Below are 27,192 nucleotides of genomic sequence, written 5' to 3' on the forward strand. Positions count from 1 at the left end.
GCACATGTTGTCTCCAATGTCCTAAATACGAGTGCTTAGGTCCCAATTGTGGGCCTGCAGTAACCTGTGATTTTGTGTATACAAGCAATACCATCTAGCGTGGCTACCAGTGTGAGATCCCTTCGCTGTGAGGGCTGTACTTATTGATTCAGCTCACCCTGCTATTTCTTCATCATCCCGAGAGATGACATGACATTTTTAACAGTTGCTTCTTGAGAATTTAAGCTCAATGCTTAATGGTCATACACCATTGGAAATTGATATTCACTATTTTATATTTTCTATGTTCTTATTTTATGATGCACCTACACACTACTGGTTAATTATACAGTGTTATTATTACCAGAATACCCTTTGTGTCATGTAAAGCTTAAAGGTAGCATTTTCCATTTGTTCATAAAGTAATCATAAATATCATTATTATTGACGTTTAACAATAATAATAATAAAAAAAAAAACATTTGAAAGCCATGCTGGACTGGCAAGTTCCAAGTACAGGGTTTCAGACAAGCCTTAGGGAAAGGCATTCATTTGATTTCAAAATAAAGTAAAGCAGGGATACTTATTGTTCACTTGCAAACAACACAATAGTATTTTCCAGCACTCACAGACACTTTCCTAACTCTTTTATTTACACAACTGTCCCCATACCCATACTTATTAAAGACCAGTCTTGTGAATACTGAAAGCAGGAGGACTGGACATGTCCATCGGCCTGCAAATGAGAAGAGTCAGAGTGCAAGTCGTATGTGCAGAGTGAGGAAACAGGAGCGACACAAGGGGAATGAAACCGGCTGCAAGACAAAGCTCTTGGAGAGTGGAAGAGTTATTTACTGCAGCAGTACAGAAAAGCTACAAGCCTTTAGCTGGGAGTGACAGCAGTGATTAGTTTTAAAGTGAGTGAACGAATGTGCCTGGACCATCAATCTCTCCCCTGCATCCGAAGTGGTTAGAAGAAATCTCAACAGTATGCGAGTGCTGGAAACCCCCTGACAGCACCAGTGCTAATAAAGCAAACTCCCACTCTGTTAATCACATGAACTGAAAAGAGGACGTGGAAGAGAAGTGCATGAGAACTTTATTAACCGTGGGGCTGGAACATACTGTTCCTCAGCTTGGACATTTAAAGTTGCAAACTGAAGGCATTCATCTGGGGAAAACTGACGATGCTAAACATACAAAGAAGCAAGAAATATCAGAGTGCAATTGAATCATTTGTACAGATATGCTGTGTTGTTAGCAGGGCAGAAAGTTCTGAAGCTCAAACACATAATGACACATAATAATCAATGGGAAACAAAATAATATGAACAGTTACATTTATATGAGACATAAAAACAGTAACATTAACCTAATACATATGAATAGACGCTATTCATATATTCATAATAACAAACGTCAGACATCTGCTCTAAGCAGCTGTCAGGTAAGAATGAAGAGTTGTTTATATCATTATAACCGTTCCCTGCGGTCATTATTATAGACAGAAACATGCACTTTAAAGATTCTTCAGACTGACCTCCTTGTGCTGCTTCCTTGTAATCTGTAACCTCTCATTTACTGAGGGCAATTGCTGTTCAGATTTCCATACAGAAATGGAACAGAGCCTGCAATGCAGCATTGCAGCAGGCCATTGTATTGAAGGTAGCCATTGCAGCTGTGCAGTGTGCTAATCTTTGCCAGGGTAATGTGCTGCCCACAGCTGGTACCATCAGGTCCCAAGACCACTGTAAAGAAAAGAATAACCTCCCCCTTTTATTTCCTGAGAGAGAGAGAGAACACTTTGTAGGAAATTATTTATTTGCCAGTATTATCGATTGCAGTGTAATAATATTAGCATTTTGTCCTTTGTTTATAATGTTTGTGAAGCCCCATCTGTTACCAAAGCTTATGATAATTAAAGAGAATTGAAGCAGATGTTTGAAGAGAATATGTTTTCAGCATCAGCTTTGGGCTTCTATCTGTGTGAGGCACCTTTCACAGGAGCAGTATCCAGGATATGCTTCTTCTGGAAACATATTCGATGGGTGAACGAATGACTACTGCATTCACCCAATTCCAACGCAAAGGGTTGTGGCAAATGTCAAGTCATGCCTTGGAACAGTGTGGTTTATTTTGAAGTTAAAAAGAACAAAACCAATAAGAAGCACTATTCTTAAACTCTTAGCTAGTCTGAGTACACAGGCTTCTGTCCCAAAGTGAGTGGTGCTGAAAAATCAGTAACAAAATCTTCATACTAAGTTTTGCTTTTATAACAGAACTGTTTTGGGGATGTGGTTTGTACTTTCTGGTGTTTGTTGTTATGAAGCACGCCTCTATTTTACTTTTTTTAGAGAGCCTTCTATGATACAGTACAAGGTTAAAAGCACCAGTATGTTATAATTTTAAGTGCCCTGAATCGTTGTTCTAAGGACATTGCACTCTTTAGGATCTATTTTTCTGTTCTATTCAGTTCTCCTTAGCTGAGACAGGGGAGGTACTGTGCTGAGGCTAGATCATTAAAAATAACTTGCCATTCATGCCATCCAGGATTAATGTGCCCCAGTTGGACAGCATTAGCATCATCTCCAAGTCACAGCCCACGCTGCAACATATTTCCATCCATCCTTTATGCTCTGAAGGCACTTCAAAGTAAAAATGTAAGTGAAGGATCTGAATAGTTAAGAACAGAGGAAGATGTGAGAGGTCTTGAGCCCTTTGCTATTATAATCCCATTGGCTTCCTGAAACCTCTCAGCAGGTGTGCAGTAGAAAATCACGTCAAAGTCATTGGGGGAAAAGGATTCAATGATGAGACATACCATAACAGACCTCAGCTATTTCTTCTAGTAGCATGAATTAGATACATCTTTGGTGAATCTGTGATCATTGATAAAGGTAAGCAAATGGTTCTCATTAAACACTTCTGTTATCCTGTCAAAGGTGAAGAGCTGTATTATTAACATACAATTTTGCATGCTGTTTTCCTTCTGTATTTAATTGTGTTTCTAGGTCACGAACAGTCTTTAAATGACATTGTATTTAGCTAAGACTTCATTGTACTCATGGTAAGAGAAAAAAAGCATCAAATGAATACATGTGACAGACTGACGCAAGCAGTGTTAGGCAGTGTTTGCTGTTGACTAGCCTCTGTCTGTGGTTCACAATACATCAGCGCATAATGATAATGTGCCATTGTACTGTTCTGTGACACTAATAGCAGACAATTGAAAACACATTCCAGGGCTAAATCTGGCTACTTTCACTGTTTTAGAAAGATATTATTGAACAAGAGATCAGCATCTCATCCATTTGTGCTGGGTGTTTGAAGTGTGACAAGTACAGTTACATACAGTACTTCAGAACAAAAAAAAGTTTCATTACTCATCTTTCAACGAACGCCTTTCTGTAAGTGGGGCTACAAAGAGGCTGATCTTGTAACAGTATTATTTAAATTAATGAATGCCAGGTCGATTCTTATATTGTCAGATATCATGTTCAGAATGGTATTTATACCATGTCAATGTTTTCATTTACATTGATTTTGCAGTTAACTTTGCATCCCATGCATATAGTTCTTTACCATACTTGTCAATTCTTCACAAGACTTTGCTATGCTTTTACCATTGTGCACCAACATGATTTTTTGTAAAAGCATAGGTCAGTTCCAGGGTCAGATAGAATACTGTGGAGCCCAGGAGACTCTTCTAATGTTAGACATGACAAGGCCAGTGACTGATTTCTTGACCCTGGGGCAAGACATCTGAGCTTTTAAAAAAAGATTTTGTAAACAAGATGTGACACTTAACTGGGCTTCTTGGTTCATAATAAATTCATGGAATAAAAACAGTTAATTCCTTTATTGTTGCTTAAATTCATGTTCACTGAGATTTAAGAAAGGATTATTAAGTCTGATATATTTGGGTTTCTTCCTTTCAGCAATATGCGTGTTCTCCTGAATGTTTATTCTGAGTCAAAATCTACTTTGCAAAGGTAATACAGCCGGAACTATGAAAAGATGATAAATCATTATGAGCTAAAAGTTGCCTCGGTTTCCTATAAGATTAACTTAAAAGTGAATACAGAATCTCCTTGACATCCAGAGAAATGGTTCATTGTAATCCTCTGGTTATGATACATTGATATCTGTAGGAGCTGAGTGCATTTCATTGGAAAGCTGATACTCAGTGATAGGGCACGCTGCTTGTCAGTACTCAATCAGGACTAGCTGAAGGTGGCAGGGGATATGATAAATACGTCTGTAAGGCACTTTGTGCACTTAATATCAGAGACAAACAGTCAGAATTGTCTGCTTAACTGCCTTAAACCAGGTTACCTTGTGTAGAATGGGGTAGCAACAGCATTGAACATCATTTAATCATGTAAAAAAAGGAAGCAGGCAATGTGAAAAAGGGGACAAGGTTCCACAGGGGAGTCCTTGTGTTAATCCGAGCAGCAGTGCTCTGGAAAGCTGCGGTTCAATATCACACCACTCTACTGCAGAACCTTTTGGTTTTGCATGGATGTGATTGGAACCTGGGCCAGACTTCCAGAAGAGATCAAGACATGAGAACTACCCACAGGAAATATCACTCAGTGAACAACAAAATCATTGGAATGTTCCTGAGACACTGCCATTGAAAATGCAGCAGCTGTATATTCGACCTTGCTTAAAATAAACAGAGCAATTTCTGTGCTGTAACTGCTGTAATCATTGCTATCCTTATGTTACTATAGCTAATTACACAGCACTTATTCCATTCCCACATTGCAGGCATCTATATCTATCTATCTATCTATCTATCTATCTATCTATCTATCTATCTATCTATCTTAGATAGATAGATAGATAGATAGATACTATAATGGCTTCTGGTAGACTTTTGCAACATCATTTTGTAGTTTCTTTGATTACACACAATAAAAACTGATTTAAAAGCATTTGCTGCAAGGTCGTTGCTGTGAATTGTCTCCTGAAATCACTGCTATTGATTTGTTCTTGCCATTATCCTGCTGCTGTTTTATAGGCACATTTCCTGTCCCTAGTTCTGGCCGGGCTTCCCTGGTGACACCTGTCTCCTCATTATTCCCCCAAACAGATTTTAATTTGATGCAAACACAGAGCTTTCTCTTCCAGATGAAGCATTCTCCCAGGTCTTCATTAGTGTACAAAGCAATCCCTGCTGCTCCTTATTATTTTTGCTTGGAAGAGACTTTAAGTGCTTACTGTGTGATTTTTATCATCATTATTATTTAGCAATTAGCCAGAAACACTGCCTGTCATGTCATTTTACAAGTCTGGAATATCAAGTCAAGCATTTCTGTTTGAACAGAGAACATTGATTCAATTAAAAACGACCAAAGCCTGAGTAAATAGTCAATGCCTGCCCCATCCCCAGATTGCTTCAGTAATGTATTTATGAGTAAGGACACGCTGATGCACTTGTGTGCAATTAGTGGTTTTCATGAATGAAACACAATGTTGTATGAATTCAAATTTTGATAAAACTGTGAGACAGCTGAGACACGAGTCAGCATTTCCATTGTAATTGAAGCTCAGAGAGGTTGTGCAGAAGCTGTTTTATCAGTCACTTATTTTCCCTGCTGTTAGCTGCTATCCTGGTATCTCCCCTGTCAACAATGCTGATAGTTTAGTTTGGGAGCATTGCTGCCCTGTGCAGGGACTACATAATCTTCCTAGAGTGAAGCTTCATTCTTTTGTTGTGTTTTATTAGCGTATGTTTTGTATTTATTTCGCAGTCCAGTGGTTAAAGAAAAGGGCTTGTAACCAGGAGGTCCCCGGTTCAAATCTCACCTCAGCCACTGAGCAAGTCACTTAACCTCCTTGTGCTTTTGGGTGAGACGTAGTTGTAAGTGACTCTGCAGCTGATGCATAGTTCACACACCCTAGTCTCGAAGTCGCCTTGGATAAAGGCGTCTGCTAAATAAACAAATAATAAAAGAAAGAAAGGGGCGATCTGTGCAACGTTCTGTACAGCTAGAACTGTTTGTTATGTTCTTAATAATTATGCCAACAGTTGTAGAGAATACAGCTCTGTCTGAAGACACGTATTTATATCTGAAATAGTTTTGATCTAAATGCAAACCACATGCAGTGTTCAATGGGTAGAAATGTGCCACATACTAGAACTCCACATTAGTTTCAACTCTCAAGGCCTCACACACTATTTATATATGTAACATTGGCTTTGGTAATTGCATCAGTCATTTCTGAAAAGTGATCATGGTTATTGTATTTATTCATTACTGTCCTGTTGATAAAAACTTGTAAACTGCTGGTTTGATAGCAATCATTTTATCTGAATTCAATCAAGTCCATAACATGCATACTAGAGCCTGTTACTCCAAGAATACCCGAGGGTGGCCCTTTTACACTGAACAGTTTGTAATGGATTTTAATGAGTTTTTCCTACTCATTACTTTCTTATTTACCATGCAAATGATGCTACTTTTGAAATATCTGTGTTTATCTAATTTCTTGAAAAATGTGTTGTTACAGTACACAAGCCTGAGAAACTTATTTTAGAGAAGTATTTGACATAATACATTAGTGCATTCCGGTGATGAAGTGTCCGATCTGAAGCCTCATTTCGGGGGCTGTGCTGATCTCTCCACAAGGTGCAGGTTAGTGACGCACTGGCTTTGTGACACACACTGTAGATTTCCTCACATTGAGGTGCATCATTAGGTGGCCCACTATTAGCATTACTGATACTCTCTTTGTGTTCAAGTGGCCATTATCTGTGTACATCTCCACCCCCTTGTTACTGCTCTCTGCAGTAACACACACACACTTTTACATTTACAATATGGCCTGATTTTCACTAGTGTCTTCTTCTTCTTCTTCTTCTTCTACTCAGTGTTTCATGCCAGCTTCTGTCACATCATGTCCTGCCTATTTGTTACAAATAAAATAGGAATTAAAGTACTATAAACCGGTTGTCTTGTCTCTATGGAATGTGTTGTTTCCACAGTGTAACTACAATGATATTTATCATGAAAGCCAGGGCAATACTTCAGGCTAGGATCTATTCATTCATCCTTTTGTATATTATTTATTTTAACAGTTTACTGCCCCCCTGAGATGTAACATTTTCAGATGACGCCTGCCACCAGGCAACCGACATCAAGATCAAAGATCAAAACATGCACATGAACCACAGTGTTCCATGGATGGTCTTTACAGAAGGGATCTTAAATATTGCATTGCTTTACACTTTACAGGACTTTAATTATAAACCTGTCTGTGGTTCGGGAAATGTTCCAGGGCTTCAGGGGATGAGTAATGAGGATGGTTTAAAGGAAAGGAAGGGTTAGTTAAGAACTGATCAAAAGTTTTAAATATATAGGGGTCAACAAAGTTAACCACAGTCATTATTTCAAACAAGGACACAATGTCAAGTTGAGTGACTTTTTCACGCCCCAAATGAGCTGCCAAGCTATGCTGTTGCTGCTGTGTCATTGGGATCTTTGCAATGGCCTTCAACATCCTCTCTTGTAACTTTTCTCATGTTCATAATATTATTATTATTATTTATTTCTTAGCAGACGCCCTTATCCAGGGCGACTTACAATCGTAAGCAAATACATTTCAAGTGTTACAATACAAGTAATACAATAAGAGCAATATCAATTTCATTTAATCGAATTGCTACAAAGAAACCTTGTAGGAAAGATAGAACAAAAAGTTAGCAAAAGGCACCAGTGCTACAGTGTGTACATCATACAATGGACACATGCCTTTACTGTTTCCTTTACATTTTGCATTCTTCCTTTCAAGTTATTCTGCAGCCCAGATGCAATTTATGTGACAACCTTTCATCACACGTGTGTCTTAGGTGAGCTGTGTTAGCAAAGCAGATGGAATTGCCTGAGAAAAGCTGAGGGAGGAAGAATGAGGGAGGATGGAGGGAGGAGGAATTAGGGAGGAGGGAGGAGGAATGAGGGAGGAGGGAGGACAGAGAGAGGGAGGAGGGAGGATGGAGAGAGGGCAGATGCAGTGAAGCAGTTTCTGAAGAGGTGTGGTAATCAAATTCACAAATACCTAATTTGGCCTTTAATTTCACAGAACTGTAACAAATTAATTCCAGATTCGCTTGTGACTAAAGCAGTGTACAGCATGCAGTATAATTGTTCTCACCCTGATCTACTGTACCAGAGTTTCACAATGAACACGTCCTTTTCTTTATACACATACTTTAATAGTAATAATAGCCAGTTTACATCGGCTGTTATAACAAGATAACTGACCAAGTCATTCCAGACCCTCTTTCAAAACTTGCTGCATTGGATTCATTCCCTAAAAATTTACCTCAGAATGCCATTGCAGTGAAGGCTGGTGGATTTCAATCTTATCACCAATCTTCTTGAGTGTAGCAATCTCAATCACAGTGGCTGCATGAAGGTTAGCGGTCTCTGTTTGCAGTTTGCAGTCGAATTTGTAGAAACGCTCTCCCCGCAGCAGCTGTATAATACAATATGAATGGAATTCTGTCAGCTATTCTTCCTTTAAGAAATTGACACATCATACCCTCACTGCCTTTGCAGGTTCTTTGTTATTCTTCTGTTGCTCAAATCCAAGTGGAATAATGTGCAGCATCAATGAGAGTTTCTTTCTTCTTTATTACAGCACTGACAAGCTAGCTTCATTATATTTTAATGAAAAAAAGCTTGCTGCTACTTTCATCTTAATAAATACTGTAGGTGGATGTTTCCAGTGTGATTATCCAAACTACTAGAGGAGATCCACTGAGGAACATGATGTAAAAAACATATATATTTTTTTAATTAAAGCTGTAACAGGAGATCTTACAACTTCTATTGATTAAAAACACACCCCAACTTGTGCAAAGAAATATCTAACAAAAATACAAAAATACACATTCCATGTGGTTGAAAACATTATAATTGAAACTGAAATTGAATTATTGCATAAACTTTTTCTCATAACCTCTAGCTTAAAAGTTGACCCTCTAATGAAATACTTTTTAGAAAATATATATTGTTAATTGAGACATTTTACTCAACGCTGGGGGGCTGACATTAGGATATCAGTTTATTCTAGCATTGCATTGCACTGCTGCTATTCTTTTCCTGCATTAGCAAGTCAGTGGTTTGCTGAGGTGTGCCCAATTACGCATTCCACTGGAACAAAACCAATGCAAATCTCTGCATCTCCTTCCCCAGCTCCTCAATGAAGGGAAGCCAAGATTGTGCAGACCTATCTAAACCAGCTTGGGAGGGATCCAGAGAGGAACGCAGCTTGACATCCATGATTGGGCACAATAGGAAGCTCACACTGAAATCCAAATATGATTTAAGTTGTAGTCAATATCTAGTTAGCCATAGGGTGACCAATAGGGCAAAGCTCATTAAAATGGGACTACAGCATTGCCTTACTAAGACTGCTCTGCCATATACAGTTATCTTATACCCCATAGAGATATACATACACAAGTGGTTATCAGGAACTACGATTATATATATATATCAGTTGAGAATTTTAATGGGAGCATTTGAAAATGAATGATAAATTTTAGTTTCACTGCAAAGGCATTATTGTGGAAAGAAAGTACTGCAAAGCTCCTACATTAACTTGTGCAGTGAGAACGGGCCTGTAATCCTAACAGACAGGTGGTTGCCATTAATCTACGTTTTACCAAATATGAACTAATGAGCAGCATTCACCAAAAGAATAATATATTTAGAGTTTAAAGAGAGTTTCATAACTGAATATGCAGGCCAGGAAGATTTCAGTCATATCTTCTGTTGCAGCAAATTTACATTTTTTCACCAGTCTGCATACTTTTTTTCCCCAAAAGAAATGCAAATCTGCAAATGATATAAAATGAGAAATAAACTTAAAAAATGTTTATTTAAATGGATTTCTTCTGCCTTAACTCACCTGGTTTCTTATTCTTTTAACAACTAGAAAGACAGTAATCTGTCACGTATCCACCTGTCACATATCCACCATGATCAATCTCTTCAGCAACGTTACTTTATTATTGAACACAGAAGATTAGTTCAGAGATTGTAGATCCTACCAAAGTTTTCATACACTGTGTTGTATGTGCTCCATGTCCTACCATTGCTGGTAGTGTCACGTGAGCTGTTCAGTGTGTTGATATGTAAATAAATCCTGTTCGCCTGCATGGCGTATCAACTTCAACCTCCGTCTCGATCTCCTGCCTGTCACTCAGCAGTGAATGCATGCACCTACACAGCAGACGACTACTCTGTCTCAAGCATTAATACCCTGTATCTTTTTAAACAAGGGATTTAAGGGAGCTCCCTAATAAAAGCTGAATCTCAAAACAATAATTGTGTGACTATAGTAATTGTTACAGCTATGTATAATATAATTTACATCTCCGCCATTACTCTGGTCCCACTGCAGTCGGATACGAGACAGATGACTGCACTCAAATAAACTTAATAAATTCAATGACAAACATTTTTTGTCATTAAACCTTCTTTAGGTATTTCTAAATTGAGCAATATTGAGTGTTTCATAGTTTGTTAGAAAAAAGCTGCAAGCTTTGTGCAGGTGCAATTAAAATGAATCTGAACTCTCAAGCTCATGTAATTACCCCATTAGCATTGTGTGCATTATGTGTAGGCAAGTGCCATGTAAGATGTACAGCCAATACAGTCAAATCTGACAATGTTTGGAGGTTTATTCCACAGCATTGTTCTCCACTGCAAAACCAACCCTTTTAAAAACCAGAACAATCTAGACTGTTATTTATGGAAACTATGCTTTTGTTTACTTGTTTAATGAAAAAAGCAAAGGATCAACATTTTGCAAAACCATTAAAAAATGTACTATTCTCAACCCCAGTGAGAATCAGCAAAAACAGAAACCTGCCTCATACTATATAGCTGCCTCATTAAGATTCACTTCAATCTGTAGCTCCTGTGGAAGCCCCCATGAAGTGTCCAGATTGAAATACACAAAGAAATCTCAGCATCCTCCTTTTCATTAGGACCAAAGCTATGTTCTAATCTCCCTCTTGAAGTGTGTTCCTGCATAATTTAAGGACTGTCATAATTATAAATGCTTCTGCAAATTAAAACGTTACCAGCTGCTGTCAGGCAGTAATTAATAATGTGGAGCTGTCACAGAAACATTCTCAAGGGGTAAATGTTGCATTTAAACTTGGCTAAATGGGAACCAACAGGCCTTTTGAATACTTGTTGTACACTAATTAACACAGGCTGAGCCAGAACCCGAGTCTGAATAGAATCACCTTTGACACCAACATTTATAGAGATATGCAATAATGCAATAATGCAAAAACACAGTTACAATATAATATCAGTGGTTCCAGCACATTATTGGAATACAGTACAGCAGGCTAGGAGTATTTCAATAGAAACATATATTACTCTTACACTGTCATCCCTGCCCCACAACAGTATGCCATACAGTGGTGACTATCTTCTTTTAGCCAGGGTAAGAAAGCAGCTTTGAATAGGTTACCTTGAATCTCCCCAACAATACGATCACATCTCCAGTTTAACTAATGGGATCCTCGCAACACAACAATAGGTCCAATGAGCTAACTGGGATTCGAGGTTAAACAAAGTTGCTTGCCTTGCTGGCTTTTTCTTGGATTTGTGAAGTAAGAGTGCAGTTTTGATTTGGTACCAACATATCCTTTTTTTTGTTTCTCAAGCAATGAGACCTACATTTCACCTGTCCTTTAATCATGTTGAGCATGTGTGATTTCCTTTCTTTAAGCAGCTGTGAAACAATTTCGTTCTGTGTGGAAACCTGGCAAAGAAGACTCCCAGCTCTCTGCAGCTTGTCTGACGCTAAAGTGTTCCATAAAACCCTCATGTAGGCTCATCACCTTTAACAATGGAAACAGAATACATAGATGCTTTACGAGAATATGCAGATCTCAAAAGCACTCTAGCTGTTGTTTCATTAAATCCATGAGAAATTGACATCTGCTTTAAATCCGAAAGCTGCAATAAAAAGCTGACATTTTCTGCAGTGAAAGTAATGTAGGAAGATAACTGAAACTATAAAGGTGCCCAAGATGCTTGGGCTCGCTCTTTATAATGATTTAACATGCGGCAGCACAGCTGTGAGGAAGAAACCATTACCAGCAGTAATTCCCTTGTGAACTCAACAATTTACAACTAGTTTTATCAAAGACGGATCACATTTTATAATTAGTACCGGATTTCCATGTAAGCGATAGTACGCATCGATGAAGGCTCTACCGCGTGTTGGTTGATCGCGACGGGAGTTATACGTCCCGAGCCGAAGGTGAGGCTCTAACGAAAGTCAAGGTCAACTAGCACATGGTAGAAAATTCATCAAGAGGGCACTATCACTATTAGAAAACAAGTTTCTCATTATTTAAAAAAAAAACACTTTAAACCCTAAATTTACCTTGAACTTGTATCATCAGGTATCCTTCCACTGAGAAAAGTCTTAGGAAAATTGTCCCAAAAATGTTCATAAAGGATCACACACATAATTAGAGAAAGAAAACCCTAACCCTAACCCTAACCCTTTTTTACTTGTCGGTGCTGCTTATGGTTTATCTGAGCAGTGCCATATATCTGAATGGAGTGATATTACTGAACTGTCTGTCTCTTGCTTTGTTGTTGTTCTAAGATGCTGTGTCTGTGCCTCAGTTGAGCTGACAGCCTGTGATTGGCTGACTCGGAAGTTGCAGGTAAATGATTGGTTGTTTTTGTCAATGCAAACAATTGATTGGCTGGTTTTGGTTAATTTGGACTGATTGTGTCTTTGTTTAGTATTTATTTATGCTTAAAAATGCAGCAAGTCAAAAAGAAAAAGGCAGCACTTGCACAGATTGATTTTAAATTTGATTCACAGGTGATGCGATGATGTTCCCGTGGGCATCTACTGTGCATTAATGCTTACTATAGCTGGAAGCTGATTGGCTGGTGATACTGAATCATTTTCTAATTGTATTTATTATAAATAATTTAAAATACTGTTGGATATCCAGTTTTTTCAAATGGAATCACCACTTAAGATCTTCCATTGAATTCATCCAATGAACATCCTGCCCTGAATTAGTGACCATTGGGAAATTCCTATTGAATGGATGATGATATAAGAGATTCTGATATTATTCCTTGTATTCTTGTTTTAGTGTTACAAATTGGCAACCATTATTCCAAGGAGTTATTGAATTGCTTACACTTTAAAATATTTCACTTAAAAGTCCAACTTTCTAAAGCAAGAAAGGCTGTGGCAGATGTTCACTTTTCTTACCCTGGATGTCAGTCAGAGCTGTGCCTCAAAGAACGCTTGGATGGCCTTGGAAAGAAGTAACCGGAAAACTATCATTAAAGCTTTCATTGTGATTATCAATGGCCTAGATGGCGCTTTCAGCCTCCTAATAACCATGACATTACGAGAGGGACTGAAAGGACTGAGCTGCTCATTCCATAATGCTCTGCCAAGCACATGGACAGCAAAAATAGATGCATGGTCCCAGATTTATCATTTCAACAGTGTAAAATAAACATGGGGAAACAGAGTGGTGCACTGGAAGAGGGCTAGAGAGGATGTTTAGCAGATACACTTTCACTATTTTAGTTTGTTGTCATGCAGTGTTTTTTAATGTATTCATTTCCCTCTTTGTGGGAAACATTATTATTTATTTCTTAGCAGAAATTATTTATTATCTGTCCAACATTATATTTGCTGATTTGTAATCAGATATTTCGTTGCATCGTAATGACTCAAACATCTGTGTTTTTCCACTGTAATTAAGTGTAACTAAGAGACAGTAAACGTACACAGCATTGTACTTGTACAGTGTATCGAAGGTTATCCATATTCAAAATAAAAGTAACACTGATAAAAATGTGTTACTGTACTGTGGGGTTATATGCAACGTATATGTTGGTCCAAGCAAGGTCTAGAAGTCAAGGTCATCTTCACACGGCTGTCTGCATTCCTTTCCCTGGATGCCGCAGTGATAGTTACCAGGAAGGCAGAATGCTGGCAAATTACAGGCAGCTAATAAAAGCAGCATTGATTGCTTCTTCACAGGCCGCTCTAGTGCTATGCCAAAGCTCCCGGCATGAATGAGCCCTTTGTTTTCCCAGGTCGGTCAATGGGGAGCTGCTGGCCTCATAGAGGTGCCTCTCACTGCTGTGGGGAGCTGCAGGCCTCATCGAGGTGTCTCTCATTGCTGTGGGGAGCATCCGGCTTGTACTACACTTGTTCATTAAATAATATCTGAACCGTCATTTCATATGTTAAGAGAAAAAAAGAAAAAAAAAAATGATCCAGACCTGAATTATATTAGAGTTTAAGTTTTTATCTGGAAATCGCAGCATGACCCCATTTCCACACAAGGCCGTGCCATGTGGAAAACCTGGATCCAAGGCACAGTATTTCTGTAACTGTCTTTACAAGCAAGCAGATACTGATGCCTGCGAGGACCTCCCAGCAGGCTGTGTCAGTCATCTGTCCACACAGCAGCGTCCTCCTGCTGAAACTGAGGGGAGCATGTTAAAGTGTGGAGCCGTGCTGGTGAGCAGGAGGCTGTCATTTCACAGTGCTGTCATCTGCTACAGCACAGCGATATTGAGGGGGCATTGGGGTCGCCAAGCCCACTCTGTACTCTACACCCCTGACATGCTGCACCCTCTTACTGCAGCACAGCAATGCACTGATCTCTCCTGCAAGTAACCGCACCCAGGAGAAATATACTGGGCTCTATTCTACTGTTATGGGTTACACTCAACCACAATAAGTATTAATTGATTTGATTCAATTTAAATTCATGTGGATTAAAATGGGACATCATTGGAGAGACTTATGAAAAGCTACAACATATTACAAGCAATACCTTAACATGAAAATCCTATGTATAATGAACCCCAATAGGGTATTATATGAATGATCTCTCAGCAGCACTATTAATATTTCTATGGATTATTAGTAAGTGTTAGCGTTAGTGTCGTTGCTTTGAATTGTATTATAGTTTGCTGCTCCCCAGTCTTGCTTGAGCTTTAAGAAATAAGCCTTCAAGATATAATTTTTACAGAAATTCATATTCTTCTAAATGTGTTCCCTTTTCTTAGGAATATAATTGTAGTTAATTCTCTTACAGGATGTGAGATAGGGTCAATGGTAAATGTTACCTAATTGTGTATAAATGGTATTGTGTTTAAGACTTTTTTGTGCACGTTTAATTATAGAGATAAACTTGAAAGGTTGCATTTAAAGTAGAGTATCTAGGGTAACACTTTACATGAATTGGCTCTAATTACTGTGTATTTACATAGTAGTCATATAGTAAAACATACTTACTTACACAGAATTACAATGTTATTATACCAAGTTACAATGTAACTAATGTGTAAATCTTTTTGCACTATATAACCCTAATCCTATATCTAACCCTAACTCTAAACCTACTGTAACTCCATACCTAACCCCCCTAACCCTAACTCTAATCCTTTTCTGATACAACTGTGTATTTACATATATCGTGCAAAAAGATTTACATGTTAAGTACATTGTAGCTATGCATAATAACATTGTAATTATGTGTAAGTGCACATTTATCAAGTAAATACACAGTAATTAGAGACACTTAGTGTAAAGAGTTACTGTATCTAGTTTAAAAGGAAAGTGCATATAGTCTTCTCTCTCTCTTAGCATTGCTTTCCCACCTGCTGAGAATTCAGCTCATTAATATCCAGATCAGCATTCTCTGATTGGCTATAACCCCTCACAGCTAGCTGAAGGCCATGCCAGTGCAGCTGATGACAGAGTGCCAATCTGAATATTAATGGAAAGCAGGCAGTCTGCATTAGAAATCCTTGTCACTTGAGCTCCAACATATTAGACGTCCCATTATAAATTATTAGCAATGAGATTCAAGTAAATGATTAATCTGAGGATATAACAGAGGCAGTGTACACAATCACACAGAACGTGAGATTGCAGTGCCTGTCAGAAATGTTCAGATACATGAAGGGAATGACACATCTAATGGGCTGACTGCACTTAATGCATTACCCAGTAGCCTGTGTGTGACTAGAGGTGCCTCTTCATCTGGAAGAACATGGAAATGAAAAGCAGATATGTGGTTTATTTTTCTGTAGTCAGTTATAAAATCAGAAATAATTATCAAAAACTGTATTCAATGGTCCAAAGCCTTTTTAATAGAAAACTATCAAGTTGACAAACATTCAGCCAATGCCTTTGTCAGTGAGAATGTATCATCGAGTACAAAACACAAGCATTGAAACACAGCTGCTGCCTATTAAATGAATCTAGTTTGAATTCTCAAAGATTCGGCTCCAAATTGCTTTTCTTTTTTTTTGTTTTGTTTATTGCATTCAGGAAAATGAAGACACATAATGAGGTAATATTGATTGAGTTAGATTTCTTTAAAATTAATATTCAGGAGGTATTAAATGAGAATCATGAGGCAGCCTGGAATGAAGTATAGCAGGTTATATACAGACATGTAGAGCTGTGAGTGTACAGGAAGTACATATTGAGTCATATTGAGTCAACAAAGACTTTAGTGGCTGGAGTGGCCCAGACTGGAGGGGCCCAGCAGATGAGATGTGGAAGACGGGCTAACAAATAGGCAGAAAGAAGTCCCAAAGCTGAGGCAATGCCTTCAAAGAGAAACTAAAACACTAAAAACGAATAATAAATACAAGCTTGTGTAACCACTGGTTCACTTGGCCTTTCTGGAGCAATAGCTTCCGTCCAAAAAATGATAATGTTATTCCATAATAAGAGTGTTTTAAACCCAGTTTTCACTCCTGTAGACTCCAATCACATGGGACAGCAGCCCTACCAGATCTGCAGGCACATTTCAACAACCCCCTCCTTTTATAAATATACATGTGCGATTTAAAGCTTTGAAAGGACTCTTATGAAGCATGAATATGGGATTAAACTGTCTTCTTTCAAAGAGACACAAAACAATATAAAATAGCAACGAATAGCATCAAAATTGTTAATGGAAAGAGCAGTTTATCATTGTCCTTGTTAAAATTATTATTATTATTATTATTATTTAGAATTTCTTTTGTAATTAATACATCGTTCATGACAAGATAATGCTGTGTGTGTTACAGCGTAGACCTAAGTTTAAAATATCCCCAATAAAACTCAATTTCAACGAATAGCAACGAATAGCATCAAAATTGTTAATGGAAAGAGCAGTTTATCATTGTCCTTGTTAAAATTATTATTATTATTATTATTATTTAGAATTTCTTTTGTAATTAATACATCGTTCATGACAAGATAATGCTGTGTGTGTTACAGCGTAGACCTAAGTTTAAAATATCCCCAATAAAACTCAATTTCAATCACTCAGCGTCACAGAGTATTTAAGATCTTCGACTGATGTGACATCACTTTCTGGTTCTCATTGATTGAGTAACTTGAGCTATTAAGCCTCAATTAAGATCATAATCAATAGAGCAATCACATATTTGCTCTGTACTTCAGTTTGACTGACATTGTCTATTCCCTTAATAAAAAAAAAAAATCAGACCTATATTTATCTAACCCAGCTTTTGTTATTTTTTCTATACATAAATACTCTCTCTGTAAATATTTAATAATAAGTTTAAATAATAAGACTGAAAAACTCACATATTTTAAGCACTGATTAAAAGCATGAATATCGACAAAAACAACATGACATTTTCACTGTGAGGTAGGGTTTTTTAAAAAGAATTTAATTAAACCAACCTCTCAGAAATACGTTTTGACAGCATAATGTCCTTTGCTGATTGCCCACTTGTATTCTTTTGCATTCGTGTAGTCAGACTGCAATGAGGACTGGTTGTAAATTACCAGTGTGGGTGGGAAAAGGTTCTTCCTTTTGGTTTGGTTTGTCAAAATGGATAAAAACATAGAAAATTGTAAGAAATGTCTGGCTGATGATGAACAAACCTGCAATCTCATTATCTTCTTGTTTTTGCTCAGCTTTACTCAGCAATAAGCCTTTCTAGTGGAAAGGTCTAATTGGGTTCTTAATGAAGCGACTTGCAGACTGTCAGGGGAATGATTCATCAACCTTGTTAAAGACTGTGTGCAACTTTAAAGAGGACGTTTAAGCAACCAAGGTGCTAAAGTAACCAATACTGAGTATGTGGTATAGCTTATATGTACTGGAGAGACAAGCACACTGAAAGTGTTGTTTTATTATCTGTCAGGAGGTCACAGTAAGTGAAATTAAGGAGTAAAGTGTTCTTGTCTTTCTGCACATGGGTCACATTACATATAAAACAAGATTGCTTACTCTGTTTGGGGCTCACAGACTGAATGGCCAGTCCATTCAGACTCCAGCACCATACACATACAGTATTCGGTATGGATATGGTTAAGGTATTACGGCACAATAGTGTTCTATCTGTACACCTGTCTGTATGTCTCAGAATATGTTTTGTTTTAAAGATTAGCTATGCTGGTATTATGTTTGCATCTCATTGCTTCCACTTTTCTTGAATTCATTTTGTGCAGTAGCACAGCGTGTACCTGTGAAGCATGCATCTTTAATCAAAGTCATTTCATCAATTCACTCCTCCAGCGCTATGTTTAAATCTCACCCAGTAATATAACTCTATAACTGCTGACATTAAGGGAGAAGATTGTTATTGCCCTTGGGGATAGCAGCTTTGAAATTACAACCCCCAAAAGGGCACACTGAATCCACAACACATCTGAATTAATGAGAGCCCTTTCTAACAAAGTGATCAAGACAAACATTTTACTCAACTGCTATTACCTAATCATAATTGCCCTTTCAGCTGTCTGTTACTAAAGACTTTAACAATCCTACTATAGTTACGATGTATGCAAACGCTTTCTGTAAAACAGGTTTGATTAGTCATAGAAGAAGAAGAAGAAGAAGAAGAAGAAGAAGAAGAAGAAGAAGAAGAAGAAGAAGAAGAAAGCAATGTCAATCCTCAAATTAAAAAAAGATTAAACTGTGACAAAGACCCCCCCCCCCCCCACCCGATAATAAGATTAGACCCCTGAATGGTATATGTTGATCTTGCTGATATGGGAATGGATCGCTCGCTCACTTCTCCTACCTTGGAATCTCCGAGTACAATTCAATATGCACGGGATTGAGGAATCCTCAATGTTTCTGCTGGGAAAGCAAAGTAAGTTTAGAATATCGTCCCCTGATTTAAGGCATTTATATTTAAATTGCCTCCCGAAATAAAGGCATCAAACCCCTGGTTAAAGAAGACAAAGCTGTCAGGGATTGACAAGTGTTGGGACTGGCCGGCAGACTGAAACAAAGCCCATTTGCATTGGGGATGCTGTGATGTGCAGAGGTTACACAAGGGTCTCTGGCTGTTCACTCAAGCACATCAGAGCCAGAGTGTTCACAGAGCTTCATGATTCACTTGAAAGACAAAACAGAGAAAAACATATGGAAGCCAGAACATCTACTTCATTGCAATACAAATCGTGTTAAATATCGACATTAGAAATAAGGGACCAGCTGTACAAAAAGCTACACAAACCTAGTAAAGATTGCACAGGGCCAACAGCCCAGTATTGGAATGTATGCCTCTGCCCTTCCCATCGGTTTGGACACTTGAAATCGTTCACAATGTGGACTCATGCCATGCTGAATGGGTTTGCAGGAATGGCAGGCTCTTGCTTGAAGCTATGTTGGTGCTCCACCTGTATCACTGTAGGACATACAGAGCCAGAGACAACGCCTCTGTGGCAGCACAGCAGCAGCAGGGAAGGGATGAGTGAGACTGAGGTGCTAATGCAGCTGCACATCATACCCTGACACTTGCACGTTTGATTGCATTGCTGGTAATGCAGAGTGGCTCACAGGAGATTCTGCAGAGGGACCTCATACCCTGACACCTGCATGTTTGATTGCATTGCTGGTAATGCAGAGTGGCTCACAGGAGATTCTGCAGAGGGACCTCACACCCTGACACCTGCACGTTTGAGTACATTGCTGGTAATGCAGAGTGGCTCACAGGAGATTCTGCAGAGGGACCTCATACCCTGACACCTGCATGTTTGAGTACATTGCTGGTAATGCAGAGTGGCTCACAGGAGATTCTGCAGAGGGACCTCACACCCTGACACCTGCACGTTTGAGTACATTGCTGGTAATGCAGAGTGGCTCACAGGAGATTCTGCAGAGGGACCTCACACCCTGACACCAGCACGTTTGAGTACATTGCTGGTAATGCAGAGTGGCTCACAGGAGATTCTGCAGAGGGACCTCATACCCTGACACCTGCATGTTTGAGTACATTGCTGGTGATGCAGAGTGGCTCACAGGAGATTCTGCAGAGGGACCTCATACCCTGACACCTGCATGTTTGAGTACATTGCTGGTGATGCAGAGTGGCTCACAGGAGATTCTGCAGAGGGACCTCACACCCTGACACCTGCATGTTTGAGTACATTGCTGGTAATGCTGATACAATCCTACCCTGCCTTCAGGATGTATTATGTTAAAAAAAGATACAAATCAGAATTTACAAATCAGTACAAATCAGTACAATACAAATCAGAATTTAATACAATACACAGAACTGCAAGCTTCCAGAGCTGAAGCATTGGTAGATTGGATACTGATGCTGCACATCCTGTATAATGAACAGAACACAGGTCAGACTGTACAGTATATAGATATAGATATATATAGATATAGTCCGCAGTGTACTGGCATGGCTAAACAGCTGCATGAGGAGAAGAACACGTTTCCTTTTCTCTGGCTCGATTACACTTTCTTCATATTTAATATGTATTAAAAGTGAGTGCTCCAGGCAGGCTGTGGGATTCTAACAGCAGCAGCAATACAGTATTGACATGAATCCAGCTCAATCCAACGAGCCTGGCCTGATTCTGTTCCTTTGATGCTGTTTTCTTAGCTAACTAGAGAAACACAGCCACGGACGAGGGCTCTATGCCTTGAATCACTCCTGTACATGTATATTGTAGCAGATACTGTACTATGAAGCACTGTCTTTAACGGTCATTCTTGTTTAATATCACTGTAGCCGGAGACAATACATAATCTTACAGAGGAAATAAAAAGAATAAACCAAACATCACTGAAGAATGACTGTGAATGTGTGTTCACAGAGATTGTGTGAAATGGGTGGGTAAGCTCAGTCTGCTAGCCTCGGCTACTAAAAGGGTCTCTTTGCTGATACATGAGGAATGGTTGCTCTTGGATACAGGCTCCTCCCCTGAGGAATTTCAGCAGTATTATTATTTGAGAGGAATGGTTGCTCTTGGATACAGGCTCCTCCCCTGAGGAATTTCAGCAGTATTATTATTTGAGAGGAATGGTTGCTCTTGGATACAGGCTCCTCCCCTGAGGAATTTCAGCAGTATTATTATTTGAGAGGAATGGTTTCCCTTGGATACAGGCTCCTCCCCTGAGGAATTTCAGCAGTATTATTATTTGAGAGGAATTGTTGCTCTTGGATACAGACTCCTCCCCTGAGGAATTCCAGCAGTATTATTATTTGAGAGGAATGGTTTCCCTTGGATACAGGCTCCTCCCCTGAGGAATTTCAGCAGTATTATTTTTTGAGAGGAATGGTTGCTCTTGGATACAGGATATTTCAGATGACTGTTATCAGAGATGTGGTTAACCAGGCCCCCATCTAGAAAAAAAAGCAAGATTTACCCAGGATTACATCCACTGAACGATTGAAGCAATCGACGACCCAGCTTTTGATTTTCTTTGTTGTATTTCTGCGAGGCGATACATGACTTGATGACTGACTTGAAAATCAGTATGCTGGATTTGCTGGGTAACTTGATATGCTGCTTTCAGCAATATTAGCAAAGCAAGCAAGAGCCTGGCTTTGAACCTCCGGGACTGCTTCTGTTTCTTTGAACAATTAGAAGGGAACATCAATGAGTTTTGAAACAATCCTTCTTCTTTTATAACATACATAGTATGTGAAACCCTGGCAGTAAGAATAAACACCTGAAATGAAATGTTTATATATTCTAGATGGGGAGTAAAATCCCGGCATGCTAATCTGTTGAACAGCATATGAGTCATGCAGCTGTTCTAACATTTCTGAGAGCAGGTCCAGCTGTGGCTCTAATTAAAGCTGGGATTCCTTTCTTCTACGGACCGCTAAACTACATGCCTTCCTGCCTCCCCTGCTGCTTCAGGTCTGCCTGTGTTCTTACACATGGCAACACGCACCCTGAATGGTGCCTGGCCTCTCTATCTTCATCGATCACATTCAAGGTCTCTAAACCTCTGCAGTGGCTGTTCAGGTGAATGTGTTTGTGTGAGTGTAATAATGGATAGGAAAACCTCAAAAGGGTACTGTGAGCCATAAAATGTTACGATAGTTATCCTCCTACATCCCTGAACTGCTGCTTCATCAGGAAAAGCCATGCGATAGAAACTATGACACTGTACCGGAAGTAATGACCAAAACAAAACTCAGGATATATTCGTTAACATACCTGGGATATTTCCAGCTCGTACCAAATTGCCCTCTATTGGGATTTAAAGCTAATTGTGGTGGCTGCTTAATTTCTGACCACATACCTGTTTGTTGGAATATATTTGAGGAAGGAGATGCATCAAGTTTACTTTCCGTCATGTTCATTTTTGTTTTGGAAGCGGGGAACAGTTTTCCATAAAGAAATGAGGCAATGTTTTTAGTATTCATGTCACATTTAACAGCCCCTTAACTATGAATGAGCTCATCTCATCTTCACATGCCAGTCTCTGAATCGCTGGGAGTTATTCAACGCCAGCCAAGGAAGAACCACAGAGGGGGAGAGTGAGAGGAAGCTCTGAATCTTTCAAAATGCTCTGAAGAATCTGAAGAAAACACAGTTAGTTCAGTCCTGTAGTCCTGGAGGCTAGACCAATGAGCCTGTTCCATAGGGACCAGCACTAGAATACTAGGAAATGCATGTTGCTCATTGAACTGCACTTTGAACCCATTGTATGCTATGAGTGCCATAATCAGGTTTCCTGCACAAGCTTAGTAACTCAATTTGCCTTTATTGAAGCTCACTTCCTTCTGAGACTTGAGATTCCACTGAACAGACGTTCCAATCAGGATGTTGTTGAGGCTAAAATATGTCTGCCAGGCTTCCTTTTCCTGGTCACATCAGTGACGTGGTCAAGTTACTTTTGAAGCAGCTCGTGTTTGTCTGAGACATAGTATAGGGTTCCACCCAATTCATCTCAACAATGGCAGACAGAAGTACCACAGCTACTTAAATCCCCAAAAGAAAGGGAATTTGGTGAAAAACAACATCTGTAAAAGTTTCTCTAGATTACTTATGTCTTCGAAAATGAATTAAAATGCCAGTTTCTTTTAACGAATTAAACAGTGACCAACAGTGATTAAAAAGAAACCTCCCTCTGCCAAACACGAGGAAAAATAAAGACAACTCAAAACTACCAAATGCCTCCCCTCATAAAATACAAGGGCACTACAATAAAAAGAATGTTAAAACTATACAAATAAAATAACTACAGCTAAAAAGATACACAGGTAAAAAAAAAACAAACAAACAGTAAAGCGTCTTAAAGCAAGGACACTGCCTCTTATATTATCCAGCAGAACAACAGGGTTCACTCGCCACCCAATCATGACTGGGCACCTCTCTCCTCTGGCTTACCTGTTACAGATTGATAAATAGAAAACAGCAGTTTGAAGAGAATAGGAGAGCACAGTGCAATCCATGACCCAGAAGATTGCACTGAGGAAATGCAACAGCATCCCCTGCTGTGTGAATTGTCATCATGTCAAACTCTCAAACTGCTATCAAGTGCTTACAGTGCCTTGAGTGGACCGGACTGCAGACTGGAAACAATCAATAAGAAGAAAATCAACTCTGATTAGATCAGAGAGCACCCAGAGGCTTTGCTCTAAATGTATTCATTACGATTATCATCAAGGTCATCTTCCCTTATAATAGCAGCGGGACACCCTCCCTGTGCCAGCAGCAATCGCACAGTCAGACCTGCACCTGTTGAAGCGTAATCTCCCAAACACAACCAGGTGGACCTGTATCAGCCACACAGAGGTAAGAGTCCTCAAGTTACTGGTACTATCAAATACATGAAGCTCACTCACTCTCATGCTTTCAGCAACAAGCACATTACTTCGGAATGCACTGCACATGCCACCTGAAGAGGGCGCTTTCATAGATGCAATGCCTTGCACTGTACATCCTTGTCACGAGTACACTGCTGTGCATCTATGTAGGGTCAAGCACCACTGAACAACAACAATCTTCAATGATCTGTTAGAAAACAAGAGTACCTGAATTACAGCCAGGATTTATTTGTTATGCAAAATACCAAAAACAATTTGGAGTGACAGTGAATACACCAGAAACCTTTCCTTGAAAAGCAGATACATTGTCAATCAACTACAGAAATATCTCCCCAGGCAAGTTGGAGAGCTGCTCTCATTACCATTCCTCCACTAATAATGTCACGGTTCATACTGGTAACTCACTCCCCCACACACAATACAATCCATTTCCCTTCCCCACAGTCTGATAACTCACATTAGAGACTGATTTCATACCACAATTAGCAAGGGTCTTATCTGTTAAAGCTGACACCCTGGGACCCTTCAAGGAGCTGCTTGATGAGATTCTGGGATCAATAAGCTACTAACAACCAAATGAGCAAGATGGGCCGAATGGCCTCCTCTCGTTTGTAAACTTTCTTATGTTCTTATGTTTGTAAATGAATGCGTCTCTGAGTTGTCCTGTATTTCCACAGTATTATCTCAGGCATGTGTTTTGTCTTTTTCGTCTTCTTTTGGAATTAAGAATAAACTAGGCGATACAGAATGTGCTTCACTGGGCCTGTGCAAGCTATTGCAGGTCCCTGAGGGATTCTCTTGAAGCACTGCAGTCATTACATTTCTGTTTTAGATTGGACTCCAGACCTCAAGCGAAATGCTCCGATAGATCCCAGGCATCAGGCAGCTCAGGTGTTGGAATCTTGCCTGATCACGTGGTCTTCACGTCAGAAAGCCCAGAGAAGAGAACGAGCCTCAGTTTGACTGAATAACTAGTGCGCCATCTTCTGGACTTTCAATGTATTGCTCAATTGATATTGTTCTAGCATTTAGCATTTCGGAGTTTCATCCAAACTTTATGTACAAAAGGTGAGACACTATAAAAACCAGGTGGAATTACAGAACTTACTGTATAAAAGAATATGACTAGGGGCTAGATTCTCAAACCCATCTATTACAAAATGTATTAATAAATAAATAATGTGATATCTGTATAATGTGAAATAATGTATAATGTGATATCTTGTAACAATTGTAAGTCGCCCTGGATAAGGGCGTCTGCTAAGAAATTAATAATAATAATAATAATAATAATAATAATAATAATAATAATAATAATAATAATAATAAAATAATAATAAAATCCTAATTTTAATAAAGGGAAAATGTAACCCAATAAAGTGACCAAATCAAATAAAAAAAAAAAAAAATTAAAGTTTTCTTTTTCTTGATTTAATAATTGATTTTTTCTAAAAGCTCGCCCTACGGGACTACAGAAGTTATATCCTGTCTGTCTATCAGCAGACAATAAAACACATGCACTTTGATTTGTTTATGTATTTGTTTATTTTATTTCCCAGCAATGATTCAACTCCACAGCAATTAAGTGAGGAGTGAAATAGTATTATAGGAATGGCTCTCAGCTGTAGAAAGTCCAGCGACCGAAACCCTAACATGGGGCAAAGGCAGAACACGGTTTCTAGACATTTTTAAGTCATGTGCAAATGTTATTGATTTTTCATATGCACAGAAAATATCTGTGTGGCCATTGGGAAAATGCAGGTGTAATGTGTTCATTGGCCAGTAGGTGGGTGTAAAAACTATCCATCAGATTTAGTTTGCATGTTCTAATAGCTATATCCCCACCTGCTGGACAAAATACTAAATTACAGCCAAATACCACATACTGTACTTTCAGTGAAAAAAAAAAAAACAGCTGGTTATATAAGCTGCTGTCCAACGTTCAGGTAGGTGTCAGCCTTCACGATGTTATTCCTTTCAATCAAAGCTCTGGAAGGTGTTTATTAAACGTTATAGCTTGCGTACAAACATGCAATTAATGGTTAATTCAGACCTGTTTAGAAACGAATACTAATTAAAAAAAAAAAACAAAAAAAAAAACGGTTCAGCTCAAACTTTTAACCCAAATATCTGCTGGTAAATAGGTTGTTAATCAAGCGGCCATGCTCTCATTTTTGGTCTTCCTCATTTTCATTCTCCTCTGCAGATGGTATTGTGATTTGGAGGTGTCGTTGTTGACTCACTGTATTGTTTTACAGTATGCTGTATACAGTATACACAGCAGAGCTGTATAATCCTGGCAGTAAATGATGCTTTCTATAAGGGCCCCTTTGCTCAGTCTCTTAATTAAAAGTCAGTAATATAGCATCAGTATTCAGCTGCTTTTGTCTAATTTAGAATTGCTTCATTCATTTCATAAAATAAAAAATCAACTGCAATATCCGTATCTGAGAGAGACAAACAGTGGCCATTAGAAAAGCAATAGAAACGCTGTGACCGTGACAGCCACTCAGATACACTGCCTCTGCAACACTCGCTGTTTAGAGCTTGATATATAATATATAGCAACACTATAAATAAAAAGACGCCTTTCACAGCAAAGCTTTGACTGCCCAGTAAAAAGAAAACATGTTGACATGGAATCTGTATGATTCAAATTTATTCTAGAAATGAAAGCAAGTAAAAGTACAGCCAAGGGCTGCGTCAAATGTGACCTGATCTGCAGATTCGTCATCCTTTGTCACTGACACAAATCAGAAATGCGTCAAAGCCTTCAGAGTAAACTGAAGTACTTTTTTGTAGATTCAGTTTGTGGGGAATGTCTGTTCTCTAAGAAGTGTCTGATAAACAGCCTGTATTTACATCCTTAAATAATATTGTTAAAAATAAAGGTACAAATGTAAAATGGTGCCATTTACTTAGTACAGCTTATAACGCTGACCTGTGCTATACCTCTAATGAGACATAGTTTGACATTCTTTTGAATGAATTGAAACTGTATGCAAATGCTGGGTGTATTCTATAATCTGGCTCCTGCACTTCTAAAACAAAATTCCTGTTTATAATTTGAGTTTATGTTGACTGCATTTTTAAT

General features: G+C 38.7%; 1 long non-coding RNA gene across 1 annotated transcript; it reads left to right on the forward strand.

Annotated features, from left to right (window-relative positions):
- The first annotated feature begins 2,591 nt into the window (after positions 1-2,591).
- LOC131701718 (uncharacterized) lies at positions 2,592-25,416 on the forward strand. The gene is made up of 3 exons (XR_009308970.1): positions 2,592-2,876; positions 12,637-12,697; positions 24,931-25,416. It is a non-coding gene; the product is annotated as an uncharacterized LOC131701718 (long non-coding RNA).
- Positions 25,417-27,192: the final 1,776 nt, after the last annotated feature.

Source organism: Acipenser ruthenus, chromosome 26 (genome assembly GCF_902713425.1).
Source record: "Acipenser ruthenus chromosome 26, fAciRut3.2 maternal haplotype, whole genome shotgun sequence".
NCBI lineage: Eukaryota > Metazoa > Chordata > Actinopteri > Acipenseriformes > Acipenseridae > Acipenser > Acipenser ruthenus.